The sequence below is a fragment of the Puma concolor genome, chromosome A3 (genome assembly GCF_028749965.1).
Source record: "Puma concolor isolate L17-30 chromosome A3, mPumCon1.1.hap2, whole genome shotgun sequence".
Taxonomy (NCBI): Eukaryota; Metazoa; Chordata; class Mammalia; order Carnivora; family Felidae; genus Puma; species Puma concolor.
In genome coordinates, this window is record NC_141669.1 from 63680700 (window position 1) to 63708036 (window position 27337).

Below are 27337 nucleotides of genomic sequence, written 5' to 3' on the forward strand. Positions count from 1 at the left end.
AATTTTCTCTCTCTCATTTTTAATCATTCTGTGAGCTCACCTCTAGAACCCAGTGGCCTAATTTGCTAATTAATAACTATTATTACTTAGTGGAATTGAAAACTGAAATTACTGCCTGCCTTAAACATAATAAAAACTGGCAATCCATTCAGAGTGCTGTGAGGGGCCGCTTCATTCACTGCGCCGCCCTGGCAGCTGGGTAGATGTCACTGTCTGCTTGCTGCGTGCCCTCATCTCTAGATGGGATGGAAGAGAGAAGGGGGATCGTCTCTCTGACACATTCAGGAAGCCGTATAGATTGCAATATATACATGTAGGATCTAATAGACAATATTCTCTCAACCACTAAGAATTCTCTCAACACAGTTTAGAAACTGTCTTCTTTACTTTATTAGTGCTTGGTCCTCCAAACCCCAGCTCCTTTTTCGTACCTTAGTGTGTGATTTCTAAGCTCAAGTGACTCTTTTTTCTTCATTTGTTACATGAATAGTCCTTAAAGATAACTAGATAATAAAAGTCCGTTGTCTCTTAACGCAACCAAATCAGCTAGTGACTAGGTTAAATCCAGAGGAAATTAAGCAGAAATTATTACCATCGGCACTTTTTCTTCTTGTAGATGCCCTCAAAGGTGGCCCAGTCAAACCTGTTTAAAACAAGAAGGTTTGTCCTTCAAATCTACCCTTCTTTTTCCTACTACTGTTTCCAGTAGATATGCTGTATTATTTCTCATTGCCCTGAACTGGGTTAACTTTTTTTTTTTTTTGTCATTACAATGTGTTTGCATATTAATGCATATTTGTTTGTTTAATCTGAAGTCTAATGTCTATGTGTGTCAGGTACCAATGGAGATGTTGAGATCACAGTCATACAAAAGTACTGTTCCTGCTCTCGGGGAGCCCAGTATCTAGCAGGGAAACTAAGGTGTGAAGCTACATAAGAAACTTTATGAAAAAGTTTCTTGAAAGTGCACAAGAGACTCTCAAAGAACTACACACCCTTAACGATTAAGGCCAAGTCTGGAAAGTTTATAACCACAATGAAAAAGGATCATGTCCCCTCCAATGACAAAATCTGATCCACATACTCATAAAACTAATCATGAACGCAGCTTCCCACATGGAGACAGGAAGTTATCAAGAGAGCAGATGCTACAGGCGAGGAAAGAATGCCTAAATATGCTGCACGCTTAGCATGGGTCACTACTCAGTCAGCTCAGCAGATAATTGGCAAAAATGTTAGCTAGTCCTCCAGGTTGCCCCCAATCATCCCTTTCATACAACCAGGCTAAAGAAATAGGTCTTCATGACTCAGAGTTTGTTGAGAGTTGTTTTTTTTTTCTAACTTCCAGAAGGTACGGTCATGTCTCTTAAACTCAATCTCATTCAAATACTCAATGAATCATCTACTGAGGGCCCATAATTTTTCAGCACACTGGAAGGCCACACTTAGAGGATACTGCTCTGTTCTCTGTTGTCACTCTTGATCACAAGTACTGGACAACACCCACTAAAAGAACAAGCCCATTTAAAGAAGCCCTTCAGGGGTGGCTCAGTCAGTTAAGCATCTGAATTCAGCTCAGGTCATGATCTCACACTTCATGGGTTCAAACCCCACATCAGGCTCTGCGCTGATAGCAGGGAACCTGCTTTGGATCCTCTGTCCCCTTCTCAGTCAGCCCCTCCGTCTATCTCTGCCACTCCCCAGCTGTCACATACACTCTCTCACTCTCTGTCTCCCTCTCTCTCAAAACTAAATAAACATTAAAAAAGAAGAAGAAGAAGAAGCCGCCCTTCAGACTTGATCCATTAAAGTTATGCTCCATATTGTGTGAAGAAAAACACAAACTTCCATGAACAGTTGACAAGTGGTTCATTTGTTTTAGTCCCACTATAAACTTTTATTTCTAATGAAATAAACACAAAGAAAAACAAGTAAGGTATGAACAGAACAAATGCTCAATCTAATGTCAGAGCAAGAAGTTAACCAGAAGTTAAAGTCAAGCCTGGAAAACTAATTTTTCCCCCCTTAAAATCATTAATGTGACAATCAATGACACCACCAGATTCTAGCCACTCCTTATTTTCAAATGATAATGTCACATAATATTAACCATGAAGTTAATGACAAGTATATTCTCGTTCATACTCAGATCGAGATACTAAGTACTATCCTAGATCTAAATACCGTTCTTGTATATACTTTTGGCTTGTGAGATTGAGAGGGGGTAAGGGAATGGTGTGGCAAGCAGCAGAGGTCACTTCTTCTCAAAGAAGTTTTCCCATTCTCAAAATGTTAATTCAAAGAAATTATGGCAAGGTAGTCAGTGGATTTGACACCCAGGGTATAGAATTTTAACACAGTAGTCAGGGTATAGATCAGGGGTTGGAAAACTATGACCCACAGGAGAAATCTGGTCCACAGCCTGTTTTTGTACATAGTTTTATTGGAATACAGCCACGCCCATTTACGTATATCTTCTAAGGCCAAACAGCAGAGTGTGGGAGGAGACACAGACAGTATAACCTGAAAAGTCTAAAATTCTTACTATCTGGCCCTTTACAGAAACATTTTGCTGACCTCCTATAGGTCAACAATCCCATAGTTGCAATACCCCAAGTCAAAATTTTTAAAAATGTGTTTGGTGGCAGAACTTGACCTGACCTAAAATGTTTTAGTAGCAATAACATAGCCCTGCTTAAATTGATAAGAAGCTATTTATAGTTTTTGTTTATCCACTGGGAATATTTATATAATTTACTGTAGAAATATTGGTATGTCTTATTTCAGGAAGTTGTCCCAGATCCCCCCACAGGGGGTATTATAATATTCAGTATACATACATCTCTCTAAACTCTCAAATATTCTAAATCCTGAAAAATGTCAGTCCCAAAGAGTTTTGGATTCGATTTAGTGGGTCAAAGACGCCAAAACTCTGGAATAAAAGAACATGTTTCATTTTTTAAAAAGGCTTCAGTATTGAACACTATCAAGGGTATCAGGTCTATCAAGTGGGAATGGGAGGGCTGTGAGGGTAAGTATTACTCAGCACTGTAGGGCATTTGCAGGTGATTTGAATGGTGTGCATCTTGTACTGAGGTTCGTGGGCAAAGTGTGAAAGGGCAGACTGCAATATCTCTGATGTTAACAAGAGCCCTAAGTGCTAAAAGACATTTGAAACACTGCCTCTACTATTACCTAAGAAAAGTAGCCTTCTTACTCTCAAGAGTCCTGCAATATTTACTTCCAGTTCCTTAAAAGCCTCCGTCCTCTAGGAATAATAATTTTATATTATGGGGAGCCAAAGTTTCCACCTAAAGAACTCACAATTTGGGCGAATGACCAGAGGATACATTAAAAAGGCTTGCGTTGTAAGAAACTAAAACTAAAATTTAGTCACTTTCTCAGTGCAGTCCTCAGGTGGATCTGGAGGGCATTGTGTTCAAGCAAAGAGTTAATGGTGGTGCCTATGTTTGTGTGTGTCCTCCTTCCCATCTCTAAGACAAAAAGCTTAGCCGGCAGCCCAGCGATGGTGCTTTATGGCAGGTAAAAGGAGTGGACATAAAAACATAATACATCCGAATAGGTGCACAAAGTAAGTAGCAGCCTGAGTCATCAGAAAACAAAGAAGAAGGTATTTTCACACAGAATGTTTTGATTCTAGAAAGACTATTTCATAGCAAGAGAAAATGTTCAGAGGGCCCTGAGGCAAACATGTGGTTGAGGAAGCTCCGAAGCATAGTCTCATTTTTAATTCAACATAAAGTAAAAGGTGTTAAAGAAAAATCAAGTCAACATCAGGAGACTTCGCAGGAAGGCCAAAGTGAGTAAGACAAACCCAGGTTTAAATTCATATTGCCGGTGTCCGTATCTCTACATGTCTGATTATGGGTAGAACAAAGGGGGATTTGGGTTGCTCCAGCAGTCTTATTGACCTTGGCAAGTGGATCACCCATGTGGTAATTTGGCATTACCAGCAGACATCACACCATTCCACATGGCTTTGAACTTGGTATTGTATTCGTAGTCTTTCCAAAGAATGTCTCCCTTTCTTTTCAGATCTCAAAATAATTAATGAGAAATGCAGACATAGGACTAGTCCACCTCTGACAGTACCACAAAGCCAAACTGATAAGTCATACAGAACTGACACAGTCTGCCGAATCCGGGGGTCTCATTTATTTGTCCAATTTTCGAAGAGGTTGCATGCCACACAGAATGGACAGGCAGACTAATCTGATGCCCTGTCTGGGCGTAGTATACTTTGAAATCTAAGAAGAGGCTTTCATGCCAATGCAATTGCATCGATGTGATACAGAGTCAACCACTGGCAGATTTTTTTCCCCCTCAGCTACCACTCATGTATAAAATCTCTCTTGATGGCATTGCCTTGCAATGGTATGTGTGTATGTGGGGTGTGTGTGTGTGTGTGTGTGTGTGTACACATGGATATATGGCAAAAAGATTATCAACATCAGGGCTCAGGATGATCTAGTATAAGAATAGGCAACCTTTTTTTCAGTAAAGGGTCATATGGTAAATATTCTAGGCTCTACAGGCTCTACAGTTTATAGTAACTACTCAAGTCACCATTGTAGCAGAAAAGCAGCCTTAGACGATGTATAAATGAATGGGTATGGTCATAATTGGCTGACCTCTGACCTAAGACACAGAGCTCTCTGGGATATGGAATTGAGGCCAGATCTGTCTGTGACAGAGTTTAGTAATCCTAAACCTACCCCTCAGCTATCTATGCCTCCAGGGACTTAGTAATTCTCAAACCTCAGGGTCAATACGATTGTGATACTAGTACATGCTCTAAATTACATAAGTGCAAACCAAAAAAGACTGAAAAGATCCAAATTCTGTCTGCAGACTTTCCAATCATTTCTCATATATAGTTCTTTTGGAATGTTACCTAACTTTCCTGTGCTCCTAATCCTAGATTTGTGATGTCTGGTGGTAACCTCCAGAATAAAAAGTCAGAAAGACACTGGAAATTAAAGTTGAGCAGTTTTAACAAAGGGATATTAGATCATCTGAAACATAGATTTAGAAGGATTGTAGGTCAGGACCATCTTCACAACTTGAAACGAAGGTTTCAACATGTTTAGATATACAGAATCAATTTGGATAGAGGAAGAGAGATGAATGGTCGATGATAGTCAGTATAGATGTATAGCTACAAACATACATTTACTAGCTCTCTGCTGAGAATCGACTACACCTCAGTAACAGTGAGCACACCTAGAGCCCAGATCTTGTTGTTTAAAGGCCATTCTACAGGAACAACAACCATGACTCTTGGAAGGGATAGATGATTCTAGGACTGGCACTGAGAGAGTACAAGATTATCTCAGGACATCTTTTGAGCTAGAAATTAAGAAAATGCTCAAGGAATAATAGGGACTTGTCAAAAAGATATAGAAGCACTTTGAAGTGGCTACCACTGGCCAAACGGGGAATAATATGAACAACAAAATAAATAATGGCGGTAAGAGATTATTACCCATAGAATAAAATAAGAATCTATGAGTATACACTGATACAAGTAAATGAATAAATAAATGGGGCACAGTAGGATTTCATCCAAATGGCAGAAGTGCAATTCATAGATATAGAAGGAATGATCAAATTCAAAAATCATCATCATAATTATTTTAGACAAGAATTGTCAGCAGATACAAAATTAGGAGGTAAAATTGTGTTGGGAAAAGGCTATCTATATTGTCTCAAAGTATCTCCCCATGAGACATTTATTAATTTTAGAAATTAAAAATAGTGACTTTTATAGGGGAGAAACCTGGCAGATAGTATCTTAACAAATGATCAGTTACTATCACTAGTAAAGGAGAAAATCAATATCATGTACTTCCTAATATGATGCCCTGAGAGGAGCGCCAGTGTGACTCAGTTGGTTAAGCATCCAACTCTTAACTTCAGCTCAGGTCATGGTCTCACAGTTCATGGGTTCAAGACCCACATTGGGCTCTGCCCTGACAGTGCAGAGCCTGCTAGGGATTTCTCTCTCTCTCTCTCTCTCTCTCTCTCTCTCTCCCCCCCTTCTCTCTCTCTCCTCTGCTCCTCCCCCATCTCAAAATAAATAAACTTAAAAAAAACTTAAAAAGAATATGATGCACTAAGAGACACAGTAACTCTTTGTGAAATTCCTGCCCAAAATGCATGACCTAAATCTAATTATAAAGAAACATCAGCGAACTCAAACTAAGGAACATTTTTAGAAAATATCAGTCCTGTCCTCTTCAAAACTGTCAGGGATTGGAAAAATTAAAAAAAAAAAAAAAGATATGTTTAAAGTTAAAGGAAATACAAGAGGTGTGGCAACTAAAGAAAACACTACAGTCTGGAACATAAGAAAGCTTTGTTTTTCTTTCTTTATAAAGGACAGTAATGTGGTAATTGGTATAATTTTATTAAGGTCCGATGATTTGATAATAGTATTGTATTGATAATTTCTTAATTTTGATAAACAGTACTGGCTTATATAAAGAGGAATAAAAACAAATGTATTTAAATGTTAACATAAGGGAATCTGTGTGAAAAAGATATATGAAAACTCCTTGTACAATTTTTGCAACTTTCTAGAAGTCTTAAACTCTTTTAAAAATAAAAAGTTGAAAAAAGAAAAAGAAAAAGAAAGAGCAATGGCTCTGGAGGCAGAGTGCCCATGTTTGCTCCCATGAAATTATGACCTTGACCGTTGTTATCGGCCAGATTGTGACCCCCAACAATTCGCATGTTGAATGCTAGCCCCCAGTACCTCAGAATGTGACTATATTTGGAGACAAGTGTCTTTAAAGAGGAAAGGTTAAAATGAGGTCATTAGCATAGGCCTTACTCCAATATGACAGGTGTCCTTACAGGAAGAGGAAATTTGGACACAGAATGGGTACAAAGAGAAGACCATGTGAAGAAGACTCAGTTTTATATGTGATAAAAGATTTTCTATGTCAAATAAACAAAATCAAAGCAAACAACAAACTATACAGGAAAGGCTGTAAATATGACAGCAGGACTTGAGAGAAAATGATAATCCTTCAAATCTAAACAAGCAAAATCCAGAGGAAGACAGTTCCCCAAAGAGGAAATTAAAATAGCTAACAAACCTTGAAAAATATTTTATTTGACTATTAAAGAAGAAAGACAAATGTAAACAAGTCATTGGGCTTTTGTTTGGTTCTATTTTGTTTTTGTTTTTTGTATTTCTGTTAAATTTCCAATAAATGAAGAAATTTTAAAAATTCAATGTTGATAAGCATGTGGCTAAACAGGCATTTTCATACATTGTTGATTGCAATTAATTTTGCTTAGTATTTTGGAAAAAACTTTTCTTTTTAAAGTTTATTATTTATTTTGAGAAAGAGACAGAGAGAGAGAGAGCAGGGGAGGGGCAGAGAGAGAGAATCCCAAGCAGATCCCTCAGCATCAGCACAGAGACTGACGTGGTGTTCAAACCCATCAACCGAGAGAGCATGACCTGAGCCGAAACCAAGAGTTGGACACTTAACCGACCAAACCACGCAGGCACTCCTAGAAAAACATTATTCTAATGGAAGTTAAAATACCATAAAGAAATTTATTTTTAGTTCAGTTACATCACTTCTAGGAATCAAGCCTATGGACGTTATCAGAAATGCTAATAAAGAGTATGCAAAAACACACTCATTTCAACATGTTCTTAATAATAAAAAAATAAACAAGAAATGACCAAATTATCCATCGTGGTAATAGAGAAATGATAGATAAATTCTTTCATATGTAAGCTGAACACCATGAAATTGCCATTTTCTGAAGTCAAAAAACAAAAAGGTTAAATATCAGAAATTTTATATTATTCAATTTAATATATTCAATGGTATTTTTTGCATTTGTTAAATAAATTTCTGGAAAAATTGGAATAATATGGGGAATGCTGTTATATGAGAAAATCAGAATACTAAACTGCTATGTAACATAATTATCAACTATGTACAAAATTCATGGAAAAGAAACAGGAAGGAAATATGATACACGAGGCCTCTTGGTATTGGGATTATGGATGATTTTTAGTTCCCTAGATTTACTCTGCTTTCATCAATCTATATGGCAAACTCATATTTATAATAAAATAAGGAAAGATAAACAGAATCATTATTTTTAGCAAGTTATTTTCATTCAAATCTCTTAAATATTACCCTTTTAGATGGATAAAATGTATTTTTGGACAGAAATGTCCATACTGTGCTAGCAATTATATCATTAGAGAATTAAAGCATGTAACTTCCCAAAGTAATTCTTCTATAGATTTACGTTCATCAAAAGGCACATATGCTAAAGTTGAGGCCTCTCTCTGTAACTATCTCCATAAACTAAGGGCCTGCTGATGTTTTGTTTTGGTTCTGTTTTAAAGAGCTTGTTTACAGAGAAGATGGCTGAAGTGAATTTATAAGACTTTTCTATTTGATGATTGACATCTGTTTCCCTGTTTATATATTTATATTAAGATTGGAGATGTTCACTGAGTAGATGTGTTTGAACTCTTCCTTGACATATAATTACTGAGAATCTGCCATTTAAAGAAAAAGGAATTTAAGTGGTTATATACTCATATTGTTAAGGACTTCCCAGAGAGGCTCACCTGGGTGTCATTTCTGATATCTGTCGGTTTCATTTGGAATCTTTGATCATTCTACATGCAGAGGTTCATCCATAATGGTGCTCTTACCCTTTTTTTTTTTCCAATGGAGTCTAAGGTTTTTCTCTCCATTGTACTCTAGCAAACAGAAGCACCATGGTCTAATGGACTGATGTCAAGTTAGTATAAAACAATTCTGTAAATAAGATTTTCTAAAGAAGTAAGAACAGTGTGATCATTGTACCTCTGTTGTGTCTCTAGATAGCATGAACCAATTCAACCAGGAGCAGACTGTGTACGTAGGGGAAGCTATGCAGTACAAGTTTAGACAGAACTCTCTCCATAAAGCTGCCTTCAAAGCTATATTATAAAGCTTCTTTGTGAGATTATCAAAGATGTCTCTTTGCAAGAGAGTTCTTGTGGGATTTCTAATACATAACAGAAGTTGAAATTATCTTAGGGAACCACCTTGAAGTTGCTTTGGCAAGCATCTACCTTCTGGGTGTTCTCCTCTCCCATCTCACACAGAATCTTGATTCACATATTAGTCCCTCTCCACTATATTTTCAGTCTAGATGAGCTGCAAAACATGCTCAAGTATCTCCTAATTTAAAAATAAATAAAAACTTCTTCTGATTATAAGCCTTCTTTTAGCTACAACCTTCTCTCATTTCCTTCAGACTCAAACTAGAAAAAAATGGCCTATTCTCTCACCTCTCATCCCTTCCTAAAACTACAATCATTATTTCAGGCCCCCATCATTTGTTGAAAGTACTGTATTAACAAATCAAACTGACACCCCTTAGTCTTTAGCATACTTACCTTCCTGAATTTTAATTTCATAAGATTCAGCCTAAATGAGCCGTATCTTTATTTGCTGAAGGCCATGTGAAAGGTAATAAAACAGTTTTGAATAAGAGAGAAATTTTCTTTAATGTCTTTGTTTTCCTATGGTTTTCTTCCCCATTCCTCTCATCCTTCAGCTCTGCCAGAAGCCACATCACAAAAAGTCCCTGGTCATTTCAGTTCCCGTCATTGGTTGTCATTTCTGAGCCTGAACAAGCCTACAGGGGTTATATTCATCCCCTTTCCTGTTGATGCAATGGGCTGATGAAAGGAAGACACTGTTTCTGCTAGCAAGGGTGGGAAAATAGTTGTGACTGACACCAGTGGTATGGGGGTGTGTGTGTAGAGGGGTGGGGCATGTCCCCAAGGAAGAGCTAGAAGTTAGTATCTGCCAGAGAAATATGCATTCATGCAAAAGATATGCCACCCACTTTTAGGCACTGAGAATAAAGCAGTGAAAATAAACATAATAATCCCTGCCCACATGGAGTTTCTATTTTGGTGGGAAATTGCTATTCAGACCTCAGCCTTGTAGGATCAGAAACCTGATTAGCGAGCACCCATTTGGAGTTCATCTTCTAGAGCTAGATGTCAATTAACTAGCCCCAGAGAAACTGATGAAGGAAACCAGAAAATTGACGTTATGGGAAATACTTGTTGCTTAGAAGAAAAGTATTTGCCCCTCAGCATGATCAGTGTGGTCCCTCCCTGTAGTCTGTGATCAAGCTACTTGAAAAAGCCAATCGTAGTCAGAAATTTATTTTTTTAACTGAATGCTTGTCAACATATTAATTTATAATCAAAATGACCATCCTACAACCATCCTATTTCTTCCTTAGTGAACCAAATCTAACCATGGTGAATATGAACTCAAAATAAAGAAAAAGAATGAGGCGAACCAGAGGTTAGTAGCATCGGGCTTAGCCAGACTCAGCCATCTCATAATAGAGATAATCTTGCTCTTAGGACTGGAACATCCAAAGTCTAACAGCCCACATTCCCTCAGCCCTAGGTGGAGCTTAGAAGACTACTGTCAATATTTCTTCTGTGAAGCTTCCAGTTAAGCATATTAGCATTTCTGAAAACAGAAGATGGCAATCATATCACCGTCTAGTCTTATAAGCCTCAAAGCTATTAGGTGTCTTGAAGATAGCTGTGCTGAACAGGGCTCTGATCCTTATGTGCAGATTGGAAGACTAATGCTCAGGGCACAGTCTTATTTGCCTCATGTTCTGTAGGAAAACTTAGAAAAGTCTTAGGCAACCTCTTTGAGAATCAGTTTTGCCATCTTCAAATGAACAGATTGAATTATGTGATCATAGAGTTCCCTCTAGTTCTAAGGCAAAGGCAAACTGAAGTTGGTACCACAGATCAGTTCACCTGAGAAAGTGATTTATTTAAGGCACTGCAGCAAGGTTGTGGCCAGAAAAAGAGTGTTAAGTGCTTAGTGTAAAGAATAAAGAAGAGAGTCAAGTCAGAAATTGGAGGCAATCAAGTATAAGGAAAGATGTGAAATGACTATTTGGAACAAAGATAGTATATGGATAAACTTGGAGTATGTATGCATGTATGTATTGCTGTTTCTCAACTCCGTCAAACCCAATACTCCTTTCCTACAACATACATTTTGTTGTATGTTATACGACAATAATCAGATATTTGAAGTTACATAGAATCACCATACATGTCAAGTAGCTATACATGCAGACTGAGAAGTACATGTGAATTAAATGGTAAACCCAATACCATAAGCTTGAGCAGTGATGTGGCTGTCCAAAACAGTAAACAATTTCCTGACAGTGCTTCTAATGAAAGAAAGTATGCTCTCCTTTGATTTATATGATGGTAACACTCTGGAAATGTCAGTGTATATTGAAATTTTGCTAAACACGTAAATACTAAAGTGAGGTTGTGCTCTAGGTTGGTTTAATTGTGGACTTATTACATGCTGTTGCAGAGAATTTTTTTTAATGTTTGAAAAAAATGTTCTGAGAGAGACAGTGTGCGTGTGTGTGTGCATGCATGCATGAGTGGGGGAGGGGCAAAGAGAGGGAGAGAGAGAATCCCAAGCAGGCTCCCCACTCAGCAGGGACCCTGATGCATTCATGAGATCAAGACCGGAGCCAAAATCGAGAGTCAGATGCTTAGCCATCTGAGCCACCCAGGTGCCCCATGGAGAGAATTCTAATGTTTTATAGGTAAAGTTCTTCATTGTGCAAGATTATCTAGAATCCTTGGCCATGATCATTGCAAGAACCAATAATGTTTCCTAAGATTTCAAAACACATTGTAAGAGGAAGACTGTCCTCCTTCTCTTGCCCATCCCCTCATTGGGTACTGTTAAGAATATATGCAGTGGGGGAGGATGTTTAAAGGAAACTTGTAGGCCTGCACACCCCTGAACTTCGATTTTTATGATGTTATTGTCCTTGGTGACAACCACTCTCTACTGATTCTCAGTCTCCAGTTATTCTACTGCTGTCTAAACTTCTGAGGAAAAGGCATGCCATTTGTTCACCAAGATCACATTTAAGCTTTATTTGAACAAAGCAAGTCAAAAAAATCTATTTGCTCCTCTAGACTGCCCCTAGCTTCCTGGGCCAATCAAGTCACATGGCAGGTCTCCCCAACTGGCCGTTCCATGCTTCCAGCTCACTCATCATTTAAACCATAAGTTTTGGCTTTCAGTTTTCTCAAGCTGATGTCCTGAATTCCTCCACAAGTTGAGTTTTAGAAAAAAAATTCTAAAGGCAATTATGGATGGCAAAAAAGAATACAAAATGGCTATTTTTACCATATTATTGGTTTCTTTGAGAGCCTGGCATATTGGCTACATTTATCGTCAGGGCTGTCCAGCTTTCAAGTGGCATAGAGCATGAGGGGGTATGTGTCTATCTGTGTGTTCATGCCTGTGTACATGTTTGCTATGCAATATATTTATGAGCTGTAAAGATAATTTACTCTTATGTCAAAGAGTCAATCAATATGGGGCATATTTTTTGCACGTTTGCAAATTTTGTCAGGTAACTCAATATAGAGATTTAAAGTGAAATAGAAGAAAGAAAAGATGATTAAGGGTGTGATCAAATCACTAGCCCCTCTATTCCTTATGGAATGATCCCTGTTCTGGCCTTTTTCTTGTATAATATGTACCCAGTACTATGCTATGTTAATATAAATGAAGCAGCTCATGGTGGTTGCAGTATTACACATTTTCAAACAACAGCATTAGATTAAAGAAAAATGTTTAGAATACAACTAATGATCTGAAGAGCAGGTGTTATTTTGGAATTTACTGGGGTTTTAAGTAGAAACCAGGTGTTACAAGGAAGTGATAATTTGAATATTTGATACATCTTGGCATCTGTCTGCAAGAATCAGACCCAAGAGATGTATTTTGCCCAGTAGACAGTGTGCTAAAGCTCACTAATACACCATTCATCAGTGGAAGTCATCATTCTAATATTGTTAAGCAGTGTATAGATTTCCCTAACAGGGCGAGAGTGCACAGCATCTTGAGAAGTACTAGATTCTTTTTTCTTTGACCTTGAAGGCTATCCTATGACACTTATCCAGTGATGGAAGCGGACCCTACCCTTTGAGCTTTTAAAGACAAGCTGACAGGGGTCTTGCCACACCCGCAAATAACTCAGTGCCTTGGCATTGCCTACCAGTCCCTGGTCATCATTACCTGGGGTCATGGCTCTAAATCACTATTGTCTTGTACTCCTCTGTGGCCAGTGCCCTGGGGAATGTTCTGTGTGCAGTAGATACATAGTTAATATTTCTCACTGGCTCATTGGCTATTCCCACATGAAGGGAAGCAAATAACCTCAATAAAACCACAGTATAGTGGCTGACAAACTCTCTAGACTTAGTGTTAAATGCCGATTTTCAGTGCATTTCCTAAATATAAAACAAATTAAGCTAGCCCGTTTCAGAGAAGCTACCATTTCTTATGGAGTTTTTGAAACTTTTCCAGAAGGTTTTCTATCATACAAACAGAACCTGTTTCTAAAAATACATATTCATTCAAGAACATGAAAACCCACCCACAAGTTCAACAGCCATTTTACTCTGGCCAATAAAATTGCCTTATTTTAAGTGATTTTTTTCTTTTTCCTCCTCTCTCCTGAATCACAGAACAATATTCCAAAAACCAGAATCCTTTGATTCTTAAAGAAGAAATATTCACCTTGGGAGAGAGGCATAGCTTATTTCAGCCCTAGACAAGCATTCCCATTTCTCAAAGACTCATTGAACCAACACTGTTGTCACTGTGTGTACAACAAAACATTCTTTCCAAAGGACTTTAAAATAAATAAATAAATCCCAGGATTTCTGCACAACCATCAAGCCAACTGACCAAGTCCTCAAATAGTTAAGTTGAGCAGTTTACTTAGAAAGGCTGACAAATTTGCTTCACTTCAAAATATCATTAACACCAATAACACATTTGCCCAAGCCTATTTCTAAGTTGTAAAAAAAGATTGCTACAGATTAAGACCCTTGATATAATGCTATAAGCTCCTAACAATGGTATCTTTTATAGTGAAGAGTGACTGCAGACACAAATTGCCCTCTTTCCTGCACCTTTTTCACAAAAATCAATATTAAAGTAGTATCTGCCTTAACTCTCCCATACACTATATGAGAAAAAACCACAGCTGTGCTTAGGACAGTTTAGGTCAATAAAGAATCAATACTGTGGTTGAATCTGTAGAAAGATAAAAGACTTAGAACTCTCTACACGGGGACCCATTGTTTTCTCTCTATTCTGTAAAGCAGCAGAAGGGCATCACTTGTCTGTGGGATGCGGGGGGGAGGGGAGGTTTTTTTCTTCTCTTTTTTAAGATTGATGTGCATTAAGTGTTGGTGAAAAGTAAAGGGGGCACAGTCCACACGGGGGGTGGGGTGGGAGAAAAGGGATTGTAGACACTATTCCTTCTATCAGATTTTTTTTGTCCCTCCTCCGAGCAGTTCCTTCACAGGGTCAGGGGCTGGGTAGAGAGGAACTTGTTACACAAATCCACCCAGGGTAAATTGGAGGTCAGGTGATCCCAAGAGGCAGTCTGGATTAAAATCTTGGTTATGTTGAGTGGTCTTGGACAAGTTACTTTACTTTTCTTAAGCTCAGTTTCCCCACCTGCAATGAAATAAAAGATGATAATATTAGCCAGACTACAGACTTTGTAATAGACATTAATGGGCTTACCAGTGTCCTAGCATCTTCATAACCGTGGTTCTCAGGCTTCTTGTGGTTAGATGGGGCCACATAACTAGTTCTGGCCAGTGGATTATGAGAGGAAGTGATGTGCTTTACTTCCAAGCTGAGGTGGTGAGCAGCCCTTGGCTTTCTCCTTCCCTGAAATAGCAAACTCAGAGGAGGCCTCCTCTTGAGAGGTAGAGCCTCGGAGTCATGAGATGAGAGTCACCTATGTGTCACCACACAGAGGATGGTTGACCCCTAAAGAGTCACTCGGATCTATAGTTTTTCATGGGAAACAAACAAGCATTCCTTATGCTGTGCCTTTAAGATTTCATACATTTAATTTCATAGATTAAATGTATGAAAGTTTTTTGCCACGATACTGGAAACAAAATAGCACTCAGTTAATGTGTTCGTTAAAAAACTATAGTCTAGGCAGGGGAGAAGTTTGAACAAAGAAGTGGGATGAAATGGCACAGTGCATTCAGAAATTCGGTAAATAGAGGAATTCTTAGAAAAGAATCATAACATATTAGAAATGGAAAGCATATTTAAAAACATCCAACTTAGGATTCCTGAATGGGTGTTGTGTAGACACCCAACCAAACTTAAGAAGTTGGGAAAATGCTGCCTGTTTAATCTCCCACTTAAAGATTCTTAATGCATATTTAAATTACTAAAGGCTCTGAGAAGTACTGCACTAGAGAAATCTGGTCAATTTCGTTTATTCCAGGGCTTCTCAAGTTTGACCACAAAATGCTTTTTCCAGGTGATACCAGTTAACTTCCTATGGAAGGCCTTGTTACTGTCCTCAAAGAGCTTATCAGATAAATTGTTCACATTTGGCACTAATATTTGTTGAGGATTAGGTTCTTCTATGCATAACGAGAAGCCTGTATAACAGTGGCTTTAATAACATAAGTAATAGCTACACTTATAGCCTTATTATGTGACTTATCGTCATAAGCTTTACATGCATCTACCCTCTTCATCTCCATAACGTTCTTTCTTACATAATAAGAGATCTGAAGGTGGAGGTTTAGGGTTGGTGAGGTGACTCAAAGCTTTAAATCTCTGCAATTCTATGGTCTTTCCCTCATATTCATTTGTAAGAGACTGTCTGTGACAGCTCTAGACATCAAAAAGAGTGAAGACATGCATAAAGTATAAAGAGAATCCCCCCACAGAGTTTGCTTCCCTTTCCTTCAAGTTCCTCTATAAGACCCATCTCTAAATATCTATTTATACCTCTGGGTCAGAATCATGTGACATGGGCCCACATATCTGCATAGGAGTCTGAGGAAAGTAGACGTGAGTTTTTGTTGTTTTGTTACCACTGAGCATATTGTTGCCCCAAACCAGGGGGTGGTTTAAGGCAGGAGGAGAATGGCTGTTGGGTAGACAATACGTCGTTTCTGCCACAGTCCGGCACATGATCAGATTTTGATCTCTGCTTTTGGGCAGTGTCCCTACTATGATTCTCACTGACACACGTATGAGTGGAGGAGCAGACATGATGGAGATTTGAAAGTGATATTTAAGGAAAGATTTAAAAAGAAAAAAAAGAGTAATTGTCAAATTTGAACCCAAGAAAACTCAAACTATTCTTCATCTTTTTCAGAGCCGTCCCACTGGGGAGGCCAATCTCCATGGGCTGAAGAATGATAGAACTCTGGAGGGGATATTCCATCTGGAATCTCAGTGTTACCTGTTTAAAGTGGGGATCGTAAGAGTCCCTCCCTCCCTTGGTGTGTAGTGAGGATATTAAATAACTTAATCCAAGTAAAATCCTCAAATTAGAGCATGGTCTAGCAAGTGTTCAAAAAACGTTTTTGCTGTCACCACACTGGCTTTTATATACTTACAGATAAACTATTTCATCATAGATTCTAGTTCAAGGATATGATGTGGACTCCACACAGAGGGAATAACACTCACTCACTACTTTTTTTTAATGTTTATTTATTTATTGAGAGAGAGAGAGAGAGAGAGAGAGAATCCCAAGCAGGCTGCATGCTGTCAGCACAGAGCCCAATACCAGGCTTGATCCCACAAACCACGAGATCATGACCTGAGCTGAAATCAAGAATCAGAGGCTTACTCGACTGAGTCACCCAGCATCCCATAGCACCCACCTACTTCTGGGAAAAAAATCTACCAAACCCAGATGTATTACCTCCCTGAAGTAGTGAACCAGAGCGGCCAGTATGACATTGTGGCAGATACCAGAGTGGGAATTGGAAGTTGGCACAAATGCTGCTCTCTTCACCTGTAAGTGGAGGGGACCGTCGACACACCTCCATTCCCACAGAATACCAATGACATTTATGTGAATCCTAAGTTTTAGGCCTATGGAATTTTTGGTCAGGGTTTGTCTTTCCTTTTTCCTTCTTCCCTGGAGGTTTCTTGAGCAACATGTTCATCCCAAAGCATGTCACGTGCTTTTCCTACTGAATGCCCCAAACGTAGGATAGATTTTCTTTAGGTGTCTACACACTTTTTCCCCCCGAGATTAAGAGTTGCAAAAAAGTTCCTTGCAACTGCTCTCACTCTACGAACTATAAACACTGAGGAATATCCTTCCCCTGTATGTTACTGCTCAGCATGAGTAATCAGAGAAAATTGTAACATGTTGTGTAGTTACCTAATGAGACAGAATTATTGATTAATTCTCAACTGAGGGTTCACTGCTCTAGTTGTGCTCACCCCACCACCCCTTTCTTTCACCTTCTCTTGTCTCTAGAGAAGTTGAACTAATATACAATGGGGACAAGAGAGCAGGTGCTACATGCCCACGTCCTTCTATTGTCTTGTGGGCATTCAGCACTCAGCACGCAGCCCAGGGCAAGTATCCCGCCTTCTCAACTGCCATTGCTGCTTCCCTGGGCACCGGGGGTCAGAGTCCAAGCTCTGTTCCTGCTGCCAGAACCACAGGTTCTGACGGGTGGGATAAACCTGGTCAACACACCACACCGGGGAGCTGTGTTAAGTGTAGAGTGTCTCCATCATCTTTACCAGGAAACTCCTGTCTGAGGCTAAGTTCAAACAGATTTAAAACTGGGACAAAAATATAAAGGAGTTTTGTACTGGGCAAAGCAGGAATTAAAGTCACCCCAGCTATAAGCCACAGTAGCTGAGAGGTGGACTGCAAATGGGTTCATGCACAGACCTGGGCTTCTGACAGACTTGCCGGGGTGGGATACAGGGTGAGTTCCTTTCCAATTGGGTAGGCTTTGGCAACTTGTCTCATTTTCCTCTCCTCATTTGGTTTTCTTATCTCTAAAACCCCGATGGTAAGTTTAACCTCAGTGGGCTATTGTGAAGATAAAATGAGATGTTAGAGGTAAAGGACTTAATGGTGGTGACAGGAAAACAGTGGCTGTTAGTTGTTCTGGGGTTTTTGTTTGTTTGTTTTGTTTTGTTTTCTTGAAGACCATATGGTGATGCTTTGAATCCAGACTCCAGGTAGGAAAGAGAAAAATTAAAAGAAGAAAAGTATATTCATGTTTATGTATTCCAGTCTTATGTCTTAGGTAACCCTCATCTTGAGAGAGAAAGGGAGGGAAAATAAACACTGCATGTACAATAGCAGATTCGATATATTTCTGCTGAGGAAATGGGGGTGTAGTTTTGGGGAGTGGCAGGGCAGCTAACTGTCTCCTCTTCTCCTGAAGCCCTGTTCTGATCCTTGGGGGCTCAACAGGGTCCAAGACAGCTGGGGCACACTTCACCTCCTTTTGGGTTAGAAGTCACCCATCCCTCTTGCTCCTTCTCTGGCTCACTGCTCTGCAGAATTATTATTATTTTTTTTTTAATTTTTTTTTTTCAACGTTTATTTATTTTTGGGACAGAGAGAGACAGAGCATGAACGGGGGAGGGGCAGAGAGAGAGGGAGACACAGAATCGGAAACAGGCTCCAGGCTCCGAGCCATCAGCTCAGAGCCTGACGCGGGGCTCGAACTCCCGGACCGCGAGATCGTGACCTGGCTGAAGTCGGACGCTTAACCGACTGCGCCACCCAGGCGCCCCAACTGCTCTGCAGAATTATTGCTGTTCCGGTCCCCTACCCCCACCCCCTGCTCCCATGCAGTAACTTGTATCAGCTCTGCCAACTGGTTTGGGACAGGCTTAACATCAAAGTCCTTTATTTGGATTTTCCCTTCATCTCCAACTGACTCTGTCCCAAACTCAATTTCCTCTTTCCTCTTTTTCAATTAACTACAGTTGCCCAGAGCCGGGGAGATAGGAAGAGATACTAGGGGCATACATCTGTCATTATTTATCTGGTAGTGTATGGGGTATGCTGGCATTCAGATCCCTAATATAGCCTGTTGGACTCAAATAATTCTAGACATATTTGATTTTTGTAAAAGATAGAAACAACACACAATGAGCCTTTACATCAACCACCCAAGGGGGCATTTAGAGAGAATTTCCAATCTATTCATGATCTGTTATTCCCAGCCCTAAAAGTTTCCATGTTATAGCAGAATACCTAGGGACTCCATATGTTATGGGAACACAGCAGAACCAAAATGAGTTGAAAGAAGAATGCGTTTGATTCAAACATGGGATGAAACAGTACCCAAGGAGCCCCCATTTCATTGTCTCTACCTGGGACCCTGGGACAACACAGCCATCTCAGCCCCATTCAAGTGTGACATTTCTTTTGAATATGACAGTGGCAGCGACCTTGTCATTAACTGATGCTATGAGCAACATTTCAGCTTTCATAATTCAGTTAATTTTCAAGCCACTGGTTACTGAACCCCCAGTATAATTTTCATATAATTAAGCCACACACACACACACACACACACACGCGCGCGCGCGCGCGCGCGCGCGCGCGCACACACGCACATACACACGTTCCGACCCATACAAAACATCCAACAAAGTGGCAAATAGCAGAGGAAAACAAAACTGAAAACCCAGAAAAGCTAGAAGCAAGATTCCAATCTATTTTTTGATTTCCTTTTAGCAAAGGCATGTGCATTTGGAAGGAAAAGGAGTAAAAGTCAGTTGGGGCTGAAGGGTGTGCGGAGGGAGAGTGTTTGTTTTCCATCCCCTTTTGGATTCCTATGGAAAGGCAAAGTATAGCTTGCGCTCTCTCTTTACTGACCAGTTACATATCTCACATACACGTGATGAAAGCAATGTACTGGGTAAAGGAACACTATATTTTCAGTTTAGATGTTAGTTCCAAAACTGTACAGAAAAGTCTTAGAAAGGACATTTAGCTATGTCTTCATACTAGCAAAGATTTTGATGAGAGCTTAAAATTTCAACAGAAATACTTAAATGTTTGGGTAACTAAAATCCATATAATGGCTTTTAAGGAAAACAAATGGTTGTTTTCATTTGTCATAGCAGAAGATTGAATTAATGCTGAAAGAATCTGTATATCGGAAAATTTATGTGTTTGCTCTCATGCACAGGTCAGGTGAAATCTGCTGGACATTTGATTTCTGCATTGTGTTCTCTGAGCTTTTTATTTGCATGGAAGGTAATCCAAAATTCAGAAAACTTAGTTTCTTTCCTAACTGGATAGGATCTTTCCTCAGCTATGTAATCTGATTTTTCTCAAAGTGACTTGTCACATCAATATATGCCCCTCTCTCTCTTGACCTTGCTTAAATAACATTACAATTTTAGGATATTTTATCCGTTGCTAAGAGAGATTCAAATTAATATTAGCCTTATGCTGATATTGTGTTTCGCAGGGAAACTACATATGAAACTTAGGGATTTGAGAGGATGGAAATATTAACCAGATTGTAAATCCCTTGGAATCAGTTTTATTTCCTCTTGCTGTTCCTTTTTCTCTTGTTTCCCTCTTCAGTATCACTCTCTTTTAATCTCTCACCTCCATAGGCCCATCTGACCTTTATAACCCCCTATTCACACTCAGTGGGTAGAGAAAAAGAGGAAAATAGTAAATATTTAGGAATGTTATTCTAAGATCTTGTGGTCCCGTCTCTCTAATATGTAAATAATTGAAACAGAATCTGACCAGCATTCCCACAATGGGTCAGTTCCAATCCCAGCATTTACCAGGAGTTCTCGTGAGGGATGGAAGGCAATCTCCTGGGCCTTGGCTTTACGCTCTGCTTTTATTTGGAGTGACCAAATTCTCAGAGTGGCAGAAAGTGGAGGCACCCCAAACTCAAAGTGATTTAAAACAACTCTATATTCTTTAATTCATAAATGACAGTGAAAAAAAAATGATACATTCAGACTTGTGAGCATTAATTATCTTTATCAGTGGAATTTCAGGTGACTTTCTTTATTTTTCAAATAATGTTCAAAGCATTGTATCTCTCCCAACTTAGGAATGAAAAGTGGGTATTTTCTTCCACTATGTTTACCTTATCTTTTTTTTTTTTTTTTTAACTTAAAACACCTTGTGCATCCAGTAGGTTTTAGGATCCTGGGAAGAGAGATCATTGCCTAGGAGGAAAAGGTGGAGGAACCGGTAGATATGGGGTCCCAGCCCCCTCTTCAGCCTCTCCTTTTGGTTCTTATTCCTATCGTTTTAGACAGCATTTGCAAATACTGGGGACAACAGAATGACAACCCAGGAAAAGAGAAACAAAGAACTGAAGGAAAGGAACCTGCCCATCTCACAGACACTCCACCATCTCAGAGAATGGGACCTACACTTCTCCTGAGAGATGAGCCCAACGCCTAATGGATCTCAGTGTCAGAAAGACTTCCGCGATACCCATCTCACATCCTCCTCTCCTGAATTTCTTCACATTACTCTCAGAGCGCAGCTTCGAGGTGAGATAATTCTCCCCTCTCCTCCAGTCACATCCCTCCCTGATTTTAGCAGATGACTATCAGGTGCCCCCAGTCTCTGCTTAGCTAAGCTCTACACATTTAGTTCTTTTAATCTTTCCCCATAAATCAGTCTCTCCAGCTCCTTAATCATTCCTGACAGATGATTTACCCAATAGTTTACCATCAGAATGTGAGATCGTTGTCTTTGAAAGTGTATCAATATAAATTATTTAAAAAAACATTATTAGTATTGAGTCCTTGGGGAGAGAGGAGTGAGGGGAGAGATAGAGGAGACAGAGAGAGAGAGAGAGAGAACACCCATAATTCTTTAATAAGAGAGCTAAAGCAAGAAGTCTAGTCTTCTTAAATGAAAATACACAAATGATTGCCATGTTACTGAGAGCCCTGAGTCAACACAAGGAAAAGTGTCTTCCCGACTTCATGGAAAGCAAATGTTCTTTCTAAAAGGGGATGGCTGACCATTTAATACTTCATGTAGTAGTTAAGCCAAGGAACTTTGAAAAACAGTTTTACTGCAACTCTGTTAAAGAATGAACAAGTTCTAGTAATAAAAGCCAGCTATATTCCCAGGCAGCAGTTGCCTCACCTCATGCTTTTGGCAGGCCTGCTTGTGAAGGAGGTAGAGGGAAGAAGAAAAAGAACACTGTATTTTCTGTTCAGCATTGCATATAAACTTCCCAACATGGCCTAGGAATTTTCAATAGCTTTCTGATCTTTTTACAGCCTGACATCATATTCCTCTACAGTGACATCATGGCTTTTAAGGCTAGGAATCCAATGGTACTAGTATCTTAAAATGTTCCCAACCCATCAAAATTTGGCATTTAATGCTTTTCCTTAACAACCTGAAGTTTCCAAAGTTTTCTTTGGGTTTTGAAGACTTCAACCCCAGATCCCAGATAAGTTTCTATGTGTTTACAAACTGTGAGGCCAAGCCTGTGAGTAGCACCTTATAAAAGAGGCCTGGCTGGGAAGGTGGCTTTACTGGAGGGAGGTTCGATAGAGTCAGAAAAGAGACAAAACAGTCTGGGTTCAAGAAGTAATGCTTTCTTTCTCTTTTTCTCCAAGGCCAGCAATTTGCACCTCCTTCCCCATTCCCTGTGGGTCTGTTCTAACCAATAATTTTTACCACAAGACCAAAAAAAGAAAAAAAAAATTCCAACCTTCCTCATGATGCTACTGCCCTAACTTCCCAGAAACAGAGGCACAGGCCCTTTGTTCCTCACCTGCCAGCAAGGCAGATGGAGCTTTGGTGTTTCAGGGTCTCAGGCAGGCAGACGGAGAGTATTACCCAACCTTTCTTCACAGAGAGACAAATGGGGCTAGAAGCTGGATCGGAACACTGACACGTTTCTCACTCAGGCGTCGGCTAGAGCTGCCCCTCGAACTGTCTGTGGTAAACACTCATTCATCAGTTTGGTTTTGGTTTTGGTTTTCATATGCATCATGGACAAATAGGTATCCAACTGAGCATGATCCGTATATGGCTTTACCACATGCAAAAACCCTAGGCAAGGTCAGCAACACCTGAACTGGCCTCTTCTTTCTTCAGAAAGAGAAAGGCAGTGTTCAGGCACTTGAATGTTCTGGCAATGTGAAATTGCTACTAGCCATTTACTTTCAATGTCCGTACTTGCCATGTCATGGGACATTTCATGGGACATTTCCAAACAGTTTTGAACTGGCACCCAGCCACCACATCCTGAGACCCACTGTACTAGAGCAGAGTCGGCACACTAGGCCCCCGGGCCAAATCCCACCCAACCCCTGTTTTTGTAAACAAAGTTTTGTCTGACACGTATGAGTTTTCTGTGGATGTGTCCCACTGACACAGCAGAGTTGAGTAGTTGCAACAAGGTATGCAGCTTGCAAGAATAAACTATTTACCATCTGACCCTTTAGGAAATAGTTGATGGACCCCTGTCCCCCCAGGGGGCACACTATGTAACAAAAAGAGGGGGTAAATTTCAGCAAAGTTTATACCACCTATCCTCACATTACCCCCTTCTCTTCCAAGAAGAGATGAGATTTGACACTTCCCTTAAGCTCTTGGTTCTGGATTGGAATACTGTTTCCCAAAAGGAAGATGCCAAGGTGTTTGCTTTATTTATACTTCAGCACCCACAGGCCTAGGGAGGATTTACCCAGCAATTATCAAGAAGAAAGGCTTTCTGGGCCTTCTCCGTGTGTGTGTGTGTGTGTGTGTGTGTGTCCTCACCCACATGTGGTGTACAAAAAGCCATTCCAAGGCTGAACCAAATTACCATGAACTTGCTGTGAGAATAAACAGCTAGACCCCACTGACCATGTTCATAAAGAAGTTCTTTTGTTAAAGAAAGCCACTCAGGAAGAGGGAGGGAAGGGGCAGAGAAGAGGTGCAGCCTGCCTTTAAGAGGGTCTAGATTGCTCTAATCAGAAACAGCTGTGGCCAGTTTAATGCTGTCCTAGGGCTCATATAGATGTGACATCACGCAGAACTAAAGCTCGGCCAAGGAGTTTTACTGGCGAATGCCTTAAACTCTAAGGATTTGGTTACAAATTTGTATGTGGCGTGTGTTTTTTGAACGAATTCACAACTGGGAGCCAGCACCACACCCCATCCCCTTCTAGTAACCCAGAGGGCTGTAAACAGGGTGGTGGGTTTTTGTAAGCTTAGAATTAAAATCTTTATTAATTTTAAGCTAAAGGGAAGTAAATGAATTTGCCATCATTCCAGTTTATTACATGTCTAACTAGAAAGGCTTTCACAATCAGACCAGTATCCTAGCCAAGCAGGAGGAACTGGGAGACACTTTATATTCTAATTTCAAACTGCAGGGTGTCCCAGGTGTACTATATAGGATTTCCTGTAATTTACCAGCAAAAATAAGCCGTCTACAGGAATATGTTTGCCATACTGTACATTTGTATTAATTACCCAGCAGGATAAAGTGATTTCTTTGTGATAGAAAGAGATGTGGATCTACAGGAAAATCATTAAACCAAACAGGGAAAAACAGACACTTTTCTGTTGTTAAGCAGTTTGGCTGGATTCAGGATTGGAGTCTGGGAGTACGTAATTGGTACCATTTTTCTCATACTGACTCGGTTTTCTCCAGGAAAGGAGAATGGCCTCTCCAACGGAAACCAGCAACCAACACTGAAAGGTCTCTGACTGCTCTCTGAGGGTTACCAGGAAGTCCGAGACCCGGAAGTTACCAGGAAGTAACAAGATCCTCTCAAGCAGTATCATCTTGTTAGAAAATTACTCAGAGATTAAGGAGTACACGCGTCGTGATGAGCACCGAGTGACGTATGGAAGTGTGGAATCACTATATTGTACACCCGCAACTATTATAACACTGTATGTGACCTATACTGGGACGAAAATAAAAACTTAAAATTAAAAAAATAAAATTACTCAGAGATAGGCAAAATCACACCAAGGATGGGACGCAACCGATGCTAAGCAGAAAAGACAATGGGTGCCAGAAAAGTTCAGAGCGGGGGAGTGCACTGTAGGCTGAAGACATAACTGAAGGCTTCACGGTAGGGCAGAGTTTGGGCAGGATCTCACAGGAGTATAATCCAGATGTGTCTACAGGAAGCAGTGAAAGGCAATGGGGAAAGGAGGTAGACAAGGTGAGGAGCCAGGTTTGTGCCACAGGGGTTCCGGTGACAATGTGTGGTCAGAGAGACTCAAAGTGAGGTTATTGAAGTCGCCCCGAAGTCATCTGTTGCCATCATCTAAGTGTTCTCCCCTACTTCTCAAATGTTCTCCATAATCTAGAACTTCCACTGACCGCAGTCTGAGATGAGCCTAAGAAAGAAACTTCTGGCCTCTGTTCTGGTGTAATATACACTGTAGCCTGCGTTTCAAAGAAAGCAGAGCCTAGGGCAATGGTGTATGTGCTTCTCTTTGATTAGGGAATAAAGCCCAGGAAGCAAATGAGGGAAAAGGGGATAAGACAAGAAAGAGAGTGCTGAGCTGGCCCCTGCTGGGGAGCAAGTGTCACTGCTTGCTCCATGTTGTGGATTTTCTCCTAAAAGGATGCCCTTTCATGGCTGCATCCCACAACACTTGGTTGGTAAGAAGCAGGAGGAAGATTTATCTGTCAGCTTCTGCCTACCAATGGCCAAAGGTTCCCTCCATGGGACCTTAGCTTCCCTACACTCCGGGGCTGTGCGCACATGAGTTCTCAGTTGTCCTGTAGCCTCACACACCTTGGAGTCAATAGGAGAAAAAGCCAGGATGGGGGAGCATGCACTTAGACCCATTCATCCCTGAAGTGGCACTTGTGTCCAGAAGCTTCATAAGTGAGCTGAGATCATCTGAACTGGCACACGGAGGTGCCTGACTCATATGACAAGCCTTTTCTCCTAATTCCATGAATTCTATCGTTTTTTAATCTTCAGGTGGTTGTCTTAAAAACAGCAGTCCTGAAAGAGTGAACATTGAAAGACATTGAACAAAAAGTCCTGAAGATCAAAACACACCTTCCCCTCCCCTCCCAGGCCTTTCCCTGGGATATATCAGGGCCTTGTTTCATCTTTGACAAATGTGGAACAGGACTACGTAGTAGTCTTTACTAATTAAATAAGCAATTTTGCTGTGGAAATATCAACTGATGTCAAATAATAGCCCCACTAAATAACCCCACTAAAGAGGAAGGAAGTCCTAGAATAATGTCAGAATGTGTTTTTCCCATTCCACGTTTTCCTATCTCCTCTGCTAAGTAAAGATGTAGAGACTTTGTAAACAGAGACTGAACATATAAAGATAGATTTATAGGATGTTCAGTGGATGAATGAATGAATGAATGAATTAAAAGTCAACTCAGAAACCGACCAAAAAACCCTGAGTGAATATCCATAGCACAAACCAGTGATTGTCCAGCTTTAGCTTACATCAGCATTACTGGAGTGGGTTTGGTAGAACAGAATCCCCTGGAAGGGTTGTCAGAAAACAGAACCCAGTTGTTCCCAAATGTCACTGATGCTGCTATACCCTCAGACCATACTTTGAGAACCAGTGCACAAGCCAACCTGAATCTGTCACTTTTGGTCAAACAACTGCTAACCCAAAGGTCATGGGAATATGTGTAGATTATCGAATTTTTCTGAATAATTTAGGCTTAACCTGAAAAATCTTTTGGTCGAGGTGGATTTTGGCATGAGTGTATTAACTGCTTGCCACCCCAGAACTACTGAATCGCTCAGTAACTTTTGTTTTGCCCTAGTAAGGATAGGGATGCACACACGATTGGCAAGGTCTTGCAGTTCCTCTGGGTCATTCTTGAGATCCAGGACAAAAAAAAAAAAAGGATTTATAAACATTGTATTAACTCTAAATTGACCTCAAAGCAATCCAATGTCATTTTCTCTCTCTCTCTCTCTTTTGTAAATTAAATAGGTATTTGAAATTGCTATTGGTTAATAAAAACCCAAATATCACCTTATTTTCTTGTTTCTTGTTTCAAAGTCAAATGAGGTCTGGAACCAGAAAGGTATAGGTTAAAGGTCAATCCTATCTCTAGCATGTATTTTTTGGGGTGAAGATAGTGACAGCATTTTAGCCAGAGGCTGACAAACCTGTTCCCTAAAGGCGTTGCAGGCTATGCAGTCCCTGTTGCAACAGCTCAACTCTGCCATGGTAGTGTGAAAGCAGTCATAGATGGTGCACAAAAGTATGGGTGTCACTGAGTTCCAGCAAAGGATTGTTTTACAAAAGCAATCGTGGGCCAGTTTTGGTCCATGGGCTGTAATTTTCTGGTCTCAGTTTGAAACCCTTGAAGCCTCGGTTTCCTTGTCAGTAAAATGGGCTTAGAAAAACCTAGCTGGCAGGGTAGGTGTAAAGATGAACGAAA

At 40.1% G+C, this 27337-nt stretch overlaps 1 long non-coding RNA gene across 1 annotated transcript in view; it reads left to right on the forward strand.

Annotated features, from left to right (window-relative positions):
- The window catches only part of LOC147582506 (uncharacterized), a 217404-nt gene extending 196074 nt beyond the window's left edge, over positions 1-21330 (forward strand). The window contains exon 6 of the long non-coding RNA XR_015249206.1: positions 21227-21330. This is a non-coding gene — a long non-coding RNA (uncharacterized LOC147582506). The remainder of the gene's footprint in view (positions 1-21226) is intronic.
- Positions 21331-27337: the final 6007 nt, after the last annotated feature.